Raw genomic sequence first — 12,499 nt, forward strand, 5'->3', positions numbered from 1 at the left:
GAAGATTAGATACATGAGGTTGTGGGAAGGGAAGCTGGGTCTGCTCTTGGGATCCTTTTTCCTCCCATTGGATTGCCTTGTCCTGTCTCAACATGAGGGCTTTTGCCTTGTCTTATTGTACCTTTTTTGTCCTGGTTGGCTCTCTTGTTTTCTGACAAGAAAACAGAGGGAGAGTGAATGTGAGGGAGAGGGGAGGTGGGGAGGTAGCTGGGAGGAGTGGAAGAAGGGGAACTGGTCAGGATGTATTATATGAGAGAATAATCTATTTTTAATTTTAAAAAGAGAATAAAGAGGCCATACGGAAGATGGTTGTCTTATAATCCAAATAAACAAGGCAAACTAAAGATTGAAGAGCATCATGCTTCATGACTGGATGACAATGCTCCTGGAAACTAGTACAAATAGAGTTCTCAGAAATACCATCACAGGAGTAGGTCAGCAATGCCTGAGAAGCCCCCATAAGAAGTCCTTGTCAGTTTTCTTGGATGGTCCCAGGACTAGAGGATTATTGTACAGAATATATCACGTATCTTGGCTGTAAACTATAGAGGGAGAAGACTGGCACTGAGCTAAATAGAAACTTCTTTCTTGTTTTCTGGCACTTGAGCATCCACCCATAGGAGATTGCTAAGAGGGTTGCTGAATGAGAAACAGCATCATCAAGCTTGCCAAGCTGTGAACTCCATGAAGCAGAGGTCCAGTCTACTGAGCTAGACATGCCCATGTACAATAGTAACTTGACTGTAGTAGGGTAACCAATTACCCACGACTAAATTTGAGGCCTGCTCAGTGTGTATGAGAGTGTTGATGACCTAGGATTGGCACTATGAACTTGTCTAACAACACAGGTTTGGAGAGGTCATTGGCCCAGTTGAAGAATGTATAATTCAGTTTTAACTAAATGGATTGGTTCTGCCATAGCCAGGGCCAGAGATTCCAGAAGAAGGTCTTGTTTTTCTTTATCTCTTTTGCTCTAAAGGAGTACCTTTTCCAGGAGACTATACTGTATGTGGAAGTTTCTCTCCTGCCTGCCTATTCCCAAATACCCAATAGCCACTTCCCAAATAATTGACTTGGAGACTTAATATTACATATAAATGCTTGGCCGATAGCTCAGGCTTAATACTAACTACCTCTTACACTTAAATTAACCCATAATTCTTATCTATGTTTAGTCACATGGATTGGTACCTTTTCTCAGTTCTGCCTTGTCATCTTGCTTCCTCTGTGTCTGGCTGGTGACTTTTCACTCCACCCTTCCTCTTCCCAGAATTCTCCTAGTCTGGTTGCCCCACCTATACTTCTTGCCTGGCTACTGACTGAATAGAAGTTTATTAAACCGATTAGAGTGACAAATCATTACAGTGTACAAGAGAATTATGTTGCAGCACTATACTGAGAATGTGACTAAAACTATGTGACACCAGGATACCTAGAATGGAAACTGGACTGTCCAGATCATCTCAGCTCTCTTCCTCTATCCAGTAAAGCCTTATTAACTCCATGACCCTCAAGAATATCACCTCCAGGAGACCTACCCTACTGTACAGGATCTCTGTCATTGTTTTCCCTCTTAAGCACCCTATAATAAAATACTTTCTAAAATTTATCCCCTCTGATCTATAAATTTCATTCTTCAAATCTGTGAGACAAGTACCCAAACTCTACCAGTTCAAGGTAGCTTTGGTGGCTGTTGAATTTCTGGGACCCTAGCTTGCAAGCCAAGCAACCCAACAACTAGAAAAGTCTCTGTCACATTCAAAGTCATCCCAATATTCCCATCTTACTGCTCCAGCCTCCTGAGTGCCATTGTTACAGGAATGAGTCACTACAGTGGACTCCTTAATTTAAAATAGTCCACTCAGATGTGATTAAATTCAAGACTGGTGAAACTAACACTAACAACAAATTGGAAAACTGAGTGAATACTTTTCAGAATTGACATGTACCCATAAATATGTGATTAAATGTTATATATTTTAAAATGGAATCCTGTACTATATTGTGACATTTTAAAAAATTTATTTTCTCTAATATGTATAGATAATTGCTTAGGGATGGGCATTTGTCTAATGTGCATGAAGCCCTGGATTCAGTCCTCAGCATAGTATAAACCAGGCCTGGTGTTACATACCTGTAATGTCAGCACTTGGTAGAAGAGTGAGTAGGAGTACAAGGTATCCTTGCTACACAGTGAACAAAAGTCATCCTGAGTTATATGAGACATAGTGTCAACAATAACAACAGAAGCACCAGCAACAACAACAAAAAGCAAAAACACAAAAACAGGAGAGGAAAAAAGAGAAGAAATAGAGAACGGATGAAGAAATTATGTGATTAAATCATAGCAACTCCTATAAACAGTATCAGAATACTGTTTAACTTTGTTTCCTATTATATATATTGGAAAAGGTCAATATCTAGGTTAAGATACTTCATATCCCTGAAATTATTATTTATCTATTTTATTTCTACAAATAAAATGTTTTTAGATTATCAGCAAAAGCAAGTGAATATGTATCTCTATCATAATTCTGCAGTTACAATGAAATTTGAGGAAGATTAATGAAAATTGTTGAGTATGATGAATCTTTAATCTGGCAAAGAAGATAATGTATGAAATATGACTCCTGTAATCATCAAATACTTTATAATTGCTAAAGAAAAGGATAATCTCCTTCTGTCTGCCTCTAAAGATTAGGGCTTTATTCTTAACAGTAAATACCTCTAGCTCACATTAAGACAGATAGGAGCACAACTGATGATACAAAAATGGCTAATAAATCTTTGAGCATCTATCATATTGTGTTAATACTTGACAGTTCATAATCTACCAGCATCATGTTATTGTAAAATGTTATGAAACGTAAAGCATTTGATATTAAGTTAGTATCTTGGGTTATTTGGCTTGATTTAATTAACTGCCATTCAAGTCAATATTTTCAAGGGTTATGAATTTCCCCCTTTACTCGTTCTTCTGTAAGTAAAGAATTGCTGATTAAAATCTCTCTTTATTGCAGTGAATCAAATGTGGGCAGAAGGTGACCCAGGGAAGAAACTGAGAGAAGAGAGTTGGACTGATTATAGTGTCCAGTTTAAAGGACCTGGTCTCAATGTGAACCCCTCTATTCCCAACCCTTCTTTCCGTATCAATGTCCACCATGGTCACGCTGTCCTGACTCCACAGGCCACTGTATGGAGAGTTAAACAAACAACTCAGATATTTGCTGTTGGCTTTCTCTTTATTGATCAGTCATAGAACAAATGCTGTGCATCAATTTTATTGATGAAGTAACCAGGTGATAAATTATCCTTTGTTTCTCTGAGCCTTAACTACCAGGGTAAGCAACAGGTCCCACTGTGAATCTGGTTGTCCTTCATCCAAATAAAGCATTGATGTTGTAGATATTTGTCCACTGCTTAACAGAAAATCTGGGTAATTAATTATATGTATGAGAATAATAAATATATTTATTTTACTTTACCTGATATTTGAGGTTAATTAAACGGGGAATAACTACCTGGTTGACACTGGGCTGTTTGCTTTTTATTTATTTTTCTTTGTTTAGATTAGTTCATTATGCAACTAGTAAGAACAGTTTCGGCACCTTACATGATTGTGTAAGGATGACAAGGCAAACTTTCTTATGCTTGTTATAGTAAGTGCTCAACAAATTCTCTCAAAAATTGTTGTCAGACTATAATTAAAAATCAAGCAGAGTGAAAATAGAGAGTCAGAGTCAGTAGAAAAAGATATATTTTCTTAACAAAATGTAATTTCTTAAACTATCATCAACTGACTTATGTACTATATGAAACTAAATGAAGTAAAATTTTTAAATCTTTAAATTATGTTTTTCCCCACCCTCAAAATCATTTTAAGCCAAAACCATGTTCCTCTCAGAAGATATTGTCCATTTTACTATTATTCTCCAAATATATTGTATTCTACTTTGGAAACATTTATGCTTTAAGCAATAAAGCATGTTTTCCTTTATTAGCAATTTACATACCTATGTTTGAATGTATTTATATATACAGGCATGAACACTTTTTTTTTTATTTTGCAATACAATTCAGTTCTACATATCAGCCCAACCCCACATCTGACAGAGGACTGATATCCAGAATATATAAGGAACTCAAGAAATTAGACATCAAAATGCCCAACAGTCCAATTAAGAAATGGGCTATAGAACTAAACAGAGAATTCTCAACAGAGGAAACTCAAATGGCTGAAAGACATTTAAGGAATTGCTCAACATCCCTAATCATCAGGGAAATGCAAATCAAAACAACTCTGAGATACCATCTTATGCCTGTCAGAATGACTAAGATCAAAAATACTGAAGACACCTTATGCTGGAGAGGATGTGGAGCTAGGGGAACTCTCCTCCACTGCTGGTGGGAATGCAAGCTTGTACAACCACTTTGGAAATCAATATGGTGATTTCTTAGAAAATTGGGAATCAATCTCCCCCAAGATTCAGCTATACCACTCTTGGGCATATACCCAAGGAATGCTCAATCATACCACAAAAGCACTTATTCAGCTATGTTCATATCAGCACTGTTTGTAATTGCCAGAACATGGAAACAACCTAGATGCCCTTCAAATGAAGAATGGATAAACAAAATGTGGTACATGAACACTTCTTAACATATATAACTGTATAAAGTTTTTCATAAAATCTTAACATAAGGAAGAGTTTTCAAAAGCATTTGTGAAATCCAGTTGCTTTCCTGAAATAATATATTTGCATAGTAATTATAAAATATGTTGGGTCTCTATAACTAGTCAGCAATATATGATTTAATTTGTGTTTCTATTTCTTTACAATTTTTGGCAAAGCATTTCTATTTAAATCAGATCAGCACTTTTTGGTATGCTAGGATTTTGCTTAATTACTGGGCATATGGTAGCTTAATTCACCTATTTATCTCCTGCCCTGGTTTTAGACATGACCTGTTAGCAAGCATTGTTTCCCCATCTCAAGAGCAGCAAATCCCCAACCTGTATTGCTAACTTTTAAAGCCTATAGTCTGTGATATAATACCAAAGGAATAGAATGCAGTAAACAGAACAAGAACAAGTCTTTCTGTATAATCTTTGCAATTTAAACAGCGACAGGTAGTGAAAAGGATAATTTCCTTCTGCTTACTGCCAATCTGGACTTGAATTCAAACAGTAAAAGGTAACAGTTCTCACTTGCCAGTTTTGATGAGGAAAAGCAAGCACAGGCAGATGAGAGATGGGAAAAAAACGTCTACAAATTCCTGTCTCCCAAAGCAATGGAATGTTGATTCCTAAACCAATTAAAGATGCTGCTCACTGTAAGTCACTATTTTTTAGGTTCTGAATATCAGTTCAAATTTGGATTGAAATTCTGAGATGTGCACAGATCTCATGCTGGCTCAGGCAAGCCCAAAATATTCCAGTTTCTCATTTAGATATCGAGAGCCATGTTTCCATCTCAGTCTGGAAATTTTAAGCTGCCAAGAAGCTATTGGGGGATTTCATCCAGAGTTGTCATTCACAACACAGATGCCAGAGAAAGCTATTCACATCCCTGGCTGGTTTTGTGGAACTCCAATCAACAGCTGGCTTCTCAGGCTGCCAAAACAATCCACAATATTATGAATTTCTGCCTTCCTTCTCTTTTCTAGGCTTTGCAGAGAGTTTAGGAAACAAACAGTCATTCAATTTCCACTGTTGTAAAGAGAGTCAGGAGTTGACAGATAGGGAAGACTTTCTGCCTATAGGAAGGAAGATATATTTTCCAGAGTCTAATCATGGACACCATTAGCACAGATGACCTCTGACCACCTAACAAAAGTCATCCTTTTGAAAGATAGAAGATCTTAAGTGCAACATTGATATTTAGTCTCCCACCTCTCCTTTTTCTTTCTCTCCCTCCCTCCCTCTTCCCACTCCTGTGTGTGTGTGTGTGTGTGTGTGTGTGTGTGTGTGTGTGTGTGTGTGAAATAAACAATCTGTTTTGTTTTATATGTACAGAGAATACTCTGAGTATCTGTTGTGAGGCAGTTTCCTCAGAGATCAAAATGTTTCGTCCTTCAGGGAAGCTCTTTAAACAGGAAGGTGAACAACTCAAAATAGTTTCAGGAAGTCCCTGAAACTGAGGAGGTTCACTAGGCCACTCCCTGACAGAGAAAGCAATACAAGCTGAGAGTCTCCCTCAGATGAGAGAGAGAGCTGAGTTGCAAAGAAGATTATCAAAGGACTGGATCAGCCAAAAAGACCCAGAGAAGAAGAGCTGTAAAGACACTGAAACAAGACCAGTTGCCTGGAAGAGGCAGAAACCAGCTGAGTTGTCTGAAAGTGGTTTAGGCTAACTGAGTCATTTGGATAAAAGACTCTCCAAATTGTTGATCTTCCTGAAGGTGGTGCAGTGTGCTCCAGGTTCCCAAACTTTTGTGAACTGTCATCCATACTGGGGTGAGCTTTGGTGATGAAGCTTGTCTTTGAGTCTTCTGCTCCTGGAGGTAACTCCTCACCCATGTTCCTGTAGGTAAACCTAATAAAACTCATTGGTTCACCAAGTTGGACTTTGGTGCTTTCCTTACTTGAACTACTGTGGGCTCCTTATCTATAGTGAGTGGATGTGTGTGTTGCATCTTTCCAGGAAATGTCTTATGACACAACAGTCCGCTATCCCCTGTGACTACTATATGTGATAAACATATATCTCACAGCAAATAAAAATGCTTGGCTCAGCTCCTGTGGTATTCTCAGTGGCTACTACATTACTGATACAGAGTGGATGTCTCACAAGTATTTATGGTCAGAGGGAGATGGCTTGATGACTGGAAAGAAGGAAACAAGAAGAGAAAAGACTTAGAAAGTGTTTTGTGATGTGGTAAACATCTATAAACTGAAATCAGCCAGACTTTTCAGATTTGTAATGTAACTTAATTGCAGAAGATTAAAGCACAATTTTAGTATAAAAGGTAAAGATCACAGTTTTGACACACCTGTTCTTGTTAAAATTCTTATTTTACTGAGAGAAAACAAATACACTAAAAAACGGAGTAAAGTGTCATTTGGGTATATTGAATGAGACTCATATCATGTGGTGATAGCTAAAAATTCAAAGGCCAGATGGTTTATAAAAAGAAGAAAAAATAATTATTATCAAGGATTAGATGAAAATTAACAGAAGGTCATTGCCAAAAGCCACAGAATTGATAGAAGTAATGCATACAAAGGAAATAAAATAGCTTTTAAATGTTTAGAATTAAATGATCTTAAATAAGCTATTTAGTTTCCAAATGATGTATTTAACTCAACTTTCTTATGATAAGTAAATAATATCTATTAATTACTCATTATATCAATGACTTAAAATGTGATTGTAACTATGAAGTTACACGGTGAGTTGACTAGAACTTGAAAAGTTCATAGTGGGAATATAAATTGGTCACTATGACACAAGAAAACAAGAATCTAAGCTGTAGCTAGTGTTGTGTGATATGCAGAGATGTGATTTAATGCAGAAGCAAAATGTACTTTAGAGAGACAATGAAAAGGTAGTTTAAAGAGGGATTTTTTTAAATCTGTTGTTATATTTTGTATGTGAGCATTACAAGATAAGACAAGGACACTGAAGATGAAGATGTGTTGAGTGAGCTGAAGGGAAACTTCTTAGTACCAAAGTGGTCTTAGGAAACCAAATCTTATGGGATTATGCAAGTTTATGAGTATTCTTTAGTGATGTGAAAGTTCAACAAGTATGCAGTAATATAAATAACTGCAGTGGCATGAGGAGCTGTAGGGGAGAATAATTATGATAGTGATCAATATTGCTTTAAATGATAACATTTCTTTTACTTAGAGAAGGGGTAATGGTTTAGAGTAGGGAAGGATAAAGCAACAAATACTTCTGTTTAGAGAGACTAGATGGAGACACATCTCAACACAAGTTCTTAGTCTCCATGCAGACTTGTTTTCCAAGGGAAGAAAAAGTTTAACAGTGCCAGTCTCCTGAGTGCAAAATCAGTGAATTTTCAGAGGCATGGACTCAAAGAATCCCAGAAAATATCAAACCAGCTACTGTTTTTAGGGACTGAATTTTTCCTGCATCCATGTGCGACTCAGTTTTCTCATCAAGATGGCCGAATGCTTCACATAAACAATTTAAAAGAAGAAAAGACTTATTTTGGCCACAGTTTCAGAGATTTCATCCTAACATGGTGGGGGAAGGGAGGTGTCAGGGCAGCTCACATCATGGCAGCACAAGAAACAAAGAGGGACAGGAACTGAAAGAAGACAGAGCAAGGTATGGCTTCCAAGGACACTCTGCCAACCTGGCCTCACCTTCTGTCATTCCATACCCTCCTGACAATATGTTCACATTTTGAACCTGTCAATGGATTAAACCATTAATTAACTGAGAGCCCTCATTATCTGTTCATGTTTGGAAACACCCTCAGACATGCCCACAAGTGTGTTTATTGATTAGGTGTTTCTCAACCCAACTAAATTGAAGGTCAAAATTTAACCATCATAACTGGTATATTGAGCAGATGTTCAAAAACTCTATTATGCTAACATAAGATGGAATCCTTCTGGTCAAGAGAGATTTCTATATGCATACAGCTTCACTGAAAAACTTAAATGGAAAATTATTATAAAATGGTCTTCTATGGAAGACTTTATTTCCCAAGATGGCTGTCCTTTAGATGGACTTTATAGATAACATGCTACGCTCTCTGTCTCTGTGTGAAAACAAGTGAAACATTTTGATTAATCTCTTCAAAAAAATTCAAAATCTATTTGTGATTTTTTTCTGGCCAGAACATTTAAAATAAAAACATTAAAAAAATTTTTTTTTCAACTAACATCCCCCTCCCATGACAGAGATGGTCTCTGCCACTATAGCATAGGGTATTCCAGAGTCCGTTGCAACAGGAAAACAATGTCATTCTGAAATCTACAATACTGAATTTTTTGCCTGTCATTTGTCCTTTTGAGTGGACATTGTACTCTCACATGGGTAGATTCTCTGAGGTGAGGACAGCCCAGACAACGAGGGAATGAATGTACATGTCCCCAGGCTGGAGCAGATTTAGTGTACTGTTTTTTTTTTCCAAATAAAATATGATGTAGTTTCTGAAATGGTTACATTCAGGGCAGGATAGGATGTTTTTCTTTATTAGAGTACTTGTAAAAGATTTCAGCATCAGAGCTTCTTGATAGCTGGAGAGATTAAGTGGACATTCACATGGATTTGTCGGACTGATGAAGAATGACACTTTAAGAGAGAGAAAGCAGAGAAAAACCAGAACCCCAGTGCTTCTGAGGAGCATAAAGTGATGCTAGACAGGAGGTTGAAAGCCTATTAAACTAGCCCATGACAGGGTCAAGAGTCCATTTATTTGTTATTTCTAGTCCCTAGTTCGATGACACATGTCCAATGTATTGATATTTTCTCTGTTCGTTTTATTGACTGCTTTTGTATGCGCCTCTAATGTGAGTATTCATGGTCCCCCTTGTCATTCTTTTATATTTACTGAAAGAGTCTGTGACAGGGGCTACAGGGTGGAAGGTAGAGATGACATTCCTTTTATTCCCTGAGAGTCAACCTAAAGGGAGATTTTTCAGATTTGGCACTGGCAGGCATCAGGATAATGATCCTTTGCACCTACAATAGCAAAGAGTAGACACCGTGCTTCTATATCAACACAGAATAGAATATAAAATTCATTCCTGGGCAGTATGTTTAGGAAAATATCTTTCATACATGTGTTTGTGAGACATTGTGAATTTATACAAACATTGAAACGGTTTAAAGTTGGTGCATGGAAATGAGATTTATTCACTACAGTTTCTTCAATGTTCAAGAAGAGAATTGTGGAAATGTAAGTGGAAGATATAGAGGGAATTAACAAATATAATGTTTTATTATTAGTCTTTATTATTTTTATTTTACAAAGTCTGTACGTATAATATAAATACAAACTATGCCCACCTACTATATTTTCTGATTTTCAAAATTCGTTTTTAGCATTTGAATATAACCTGGAATTTCATTTTCAATTTTTTCCCTTCAACAAAATTGATTTAAAATAGCCAGAATAATGAAGCCAGGAGTTGGAGGCCCAACCTTCTGCCTTAACCTTGTGCATCACCAATAACTTCACTCTATAAACTAGAGAACATGAGCTCATCATTTGGGTTGAGAATGGAGATGTTTCTGGAAATTAGGGGCTGCCAGCTGTAAGTCTCCTGACTAAAGACAAACCAAATGGACTGTGAAATGATTACATCCATAAAAAATATGTATAAAGGCCAATGTGAGAATAATGGAGGAATCTTCACTCTACACTCTGAAGAAGCTCCTTGTTGTGTGAATAGAAATGGGAAACTGCATTTTTGTTTAGTTTAGTACATGCTGCAAAAAAGCTACAGTGTTCTAACATTAGACATGGAGTGAGTGGCTTGCTCTGCAGTCATGTTTGATACCGGAAAACAAAATGAGGCCTCTGCTTCTTTTATAACAGAAATTCTTTTAGCATGTGTATTAATCTGATTTCATAACATTTTATTGTTTCCTGCCCAGGGATTTGATCTAGGAAAATGTAATATTATAAGGTTAAGATGTTTGTTTATTGGGTGATTTGGTTGAGGATAATTTTAAATCACATCATTTAAAGTAGGAAATGATTCCCAATTCCCAGTCTATTTGCTCAGTTTCTTAGATATGAGAAACAGAGAGCTATAAATTATCAACATATCACAAATGCACTTTAAACAATTTTGTAATGTTAGGAAATGCACTCTAAGAAGGTGACACTGAAATGAATTTTTGAAAATTGTGAAGCCCAGAACACATGCTCAATACTATCCCAGGTTATGGTGGAAGATATGCTGAGAGCCACAAGAGTATATAAATGCAGAGGTTGTTGCCGTACCCTGATTTTACAACACAAGATGGATAAAGGGCTTCTTGTCTGGTTAACACTAAACAAATGAATGAGTCTAAATTGTTGTTAATTTTTGAGCATTAAAATGACCACACTGGGTTTATTTGTCTTCTATATTAGCTGTGTTTCTTCCCATCAGTACTGTGCCTTCACCCTGGCCCTGCTCCAAACACATCCCATGGCTTTGTGGAGATTCCTAATTGGAATCATATCAGTGTTTCCATGCACAGTATCCCACTATCTTCTGGAAAATTTTCATTAGCATAAGTACAATGGAATTAAAGTTCTGATTTCTGGGACTGGAGATATGGATCAGTGGTTAAAAGGACTTACTGGTTTTCCAGAGGATTGCTGTTTGGTTCTCAGCATGGACAAGGTGGCTTACAACCACCTGTAATTACAGCTTGAGGGGATTCAATGCCTTCTTCTGGCTTCCATGGCCACTAGGTTCCCACCTAGGGAAAAATATACATGAGCACACACAGACACACACTCATGTTTGCACACACACACACACACACACACACACACACACACACACAGTGTCATATGCGCAAGTACACATGCATACACACACACAGAGTGTCACATGTGCAAGTACACACACACACACACACACACACAATTTCAAAAAAGAAAGAACTCTTTCAAAATTCTAATTCCTAATCCAGGTGTGGTGGTGCTCACGAGCATTCAGGGAAGGGCAGGAAGGATGAAGATCTCAAGGGCAGCCTCACCTATACAAGCATTTCAAGATAATCCAGAGTTCCATGAGACCATCTCAAAAATAAATTAAATAAGTTTTGATTTCTTTTTCTAGTGCTATGTGTTCTATTCCCAGATGGAATTACTGTGAAGTTTAAAAAGCTAAACACTGTGGCACATTTATTTCTCCTGGGAGAAGTCCTAGTAAGACATTCAATCTGTGGGGTTGGATTTTTTTTTGCACCAAGGCTGTGCAATGTGTCCCACCATGGGCACTAGGCTCCAAAAAGCCAGCTCATACACTAGGGACAGGTTCTGATCCCACTGCCTGAGGCCCCCCTAAACAGTTCAAGCTAAACAACTGTCTTGCTTATACAGAGGGCCTAGTCCAGTACCATGGGGGCTCCTCAGATATCGATCCACAGTCCATGTGTTTCCATTAGTTTGGCTAGTTGTCTCTGTACTTTTTCCAGTCATGGTCTCTATATCTCTTTCTCATATGATTCCTCCTCTCAATAATTGGACTCCTGGAGCTCTGTCTGGGACCCAGTTGTGGATCTCTGCATCTGCTTCTATCAGTCACTGGATGAGGGTTCTATGATGATAGTCAGTGTATTCAGCCATTTGATCACCAGAGTAGGTCAGTTCAGGCACCCTCTTGACCATTGCCAGTAGTCTATGGTAGAGCCTTCTTTGTGGATTCCTGGAAATCTCCCTAGCACTCTGCTTCTCCCTATTCCCAATGTGCCTTTATTTATCGTGGTATCTCTTTCCTTGCTCTCCCAGTCTGTTCCTATTCCAGCTCAAACCTTCCGCTCCCCTAAGCTCTCAACCCCAGTCCCTTGCCCTC

This window comes from Peromyscus californicus, unplaced genomic scaffold (genome assembly GCF_007827085.1).
Source record: "Peromyscus californicus insignis strain IS unplaced genomic scaffold, ASM782708v3 Scaffold_15__1_contigs__length_86483966, whole genome shotgun sequence".
NCBI classification, from domain to species: Eukaryota; Metazoa; Chordata; class Mammalia; order Rodentia; family Cricetidae; genus Peromyscus; species Peromyscus californicus.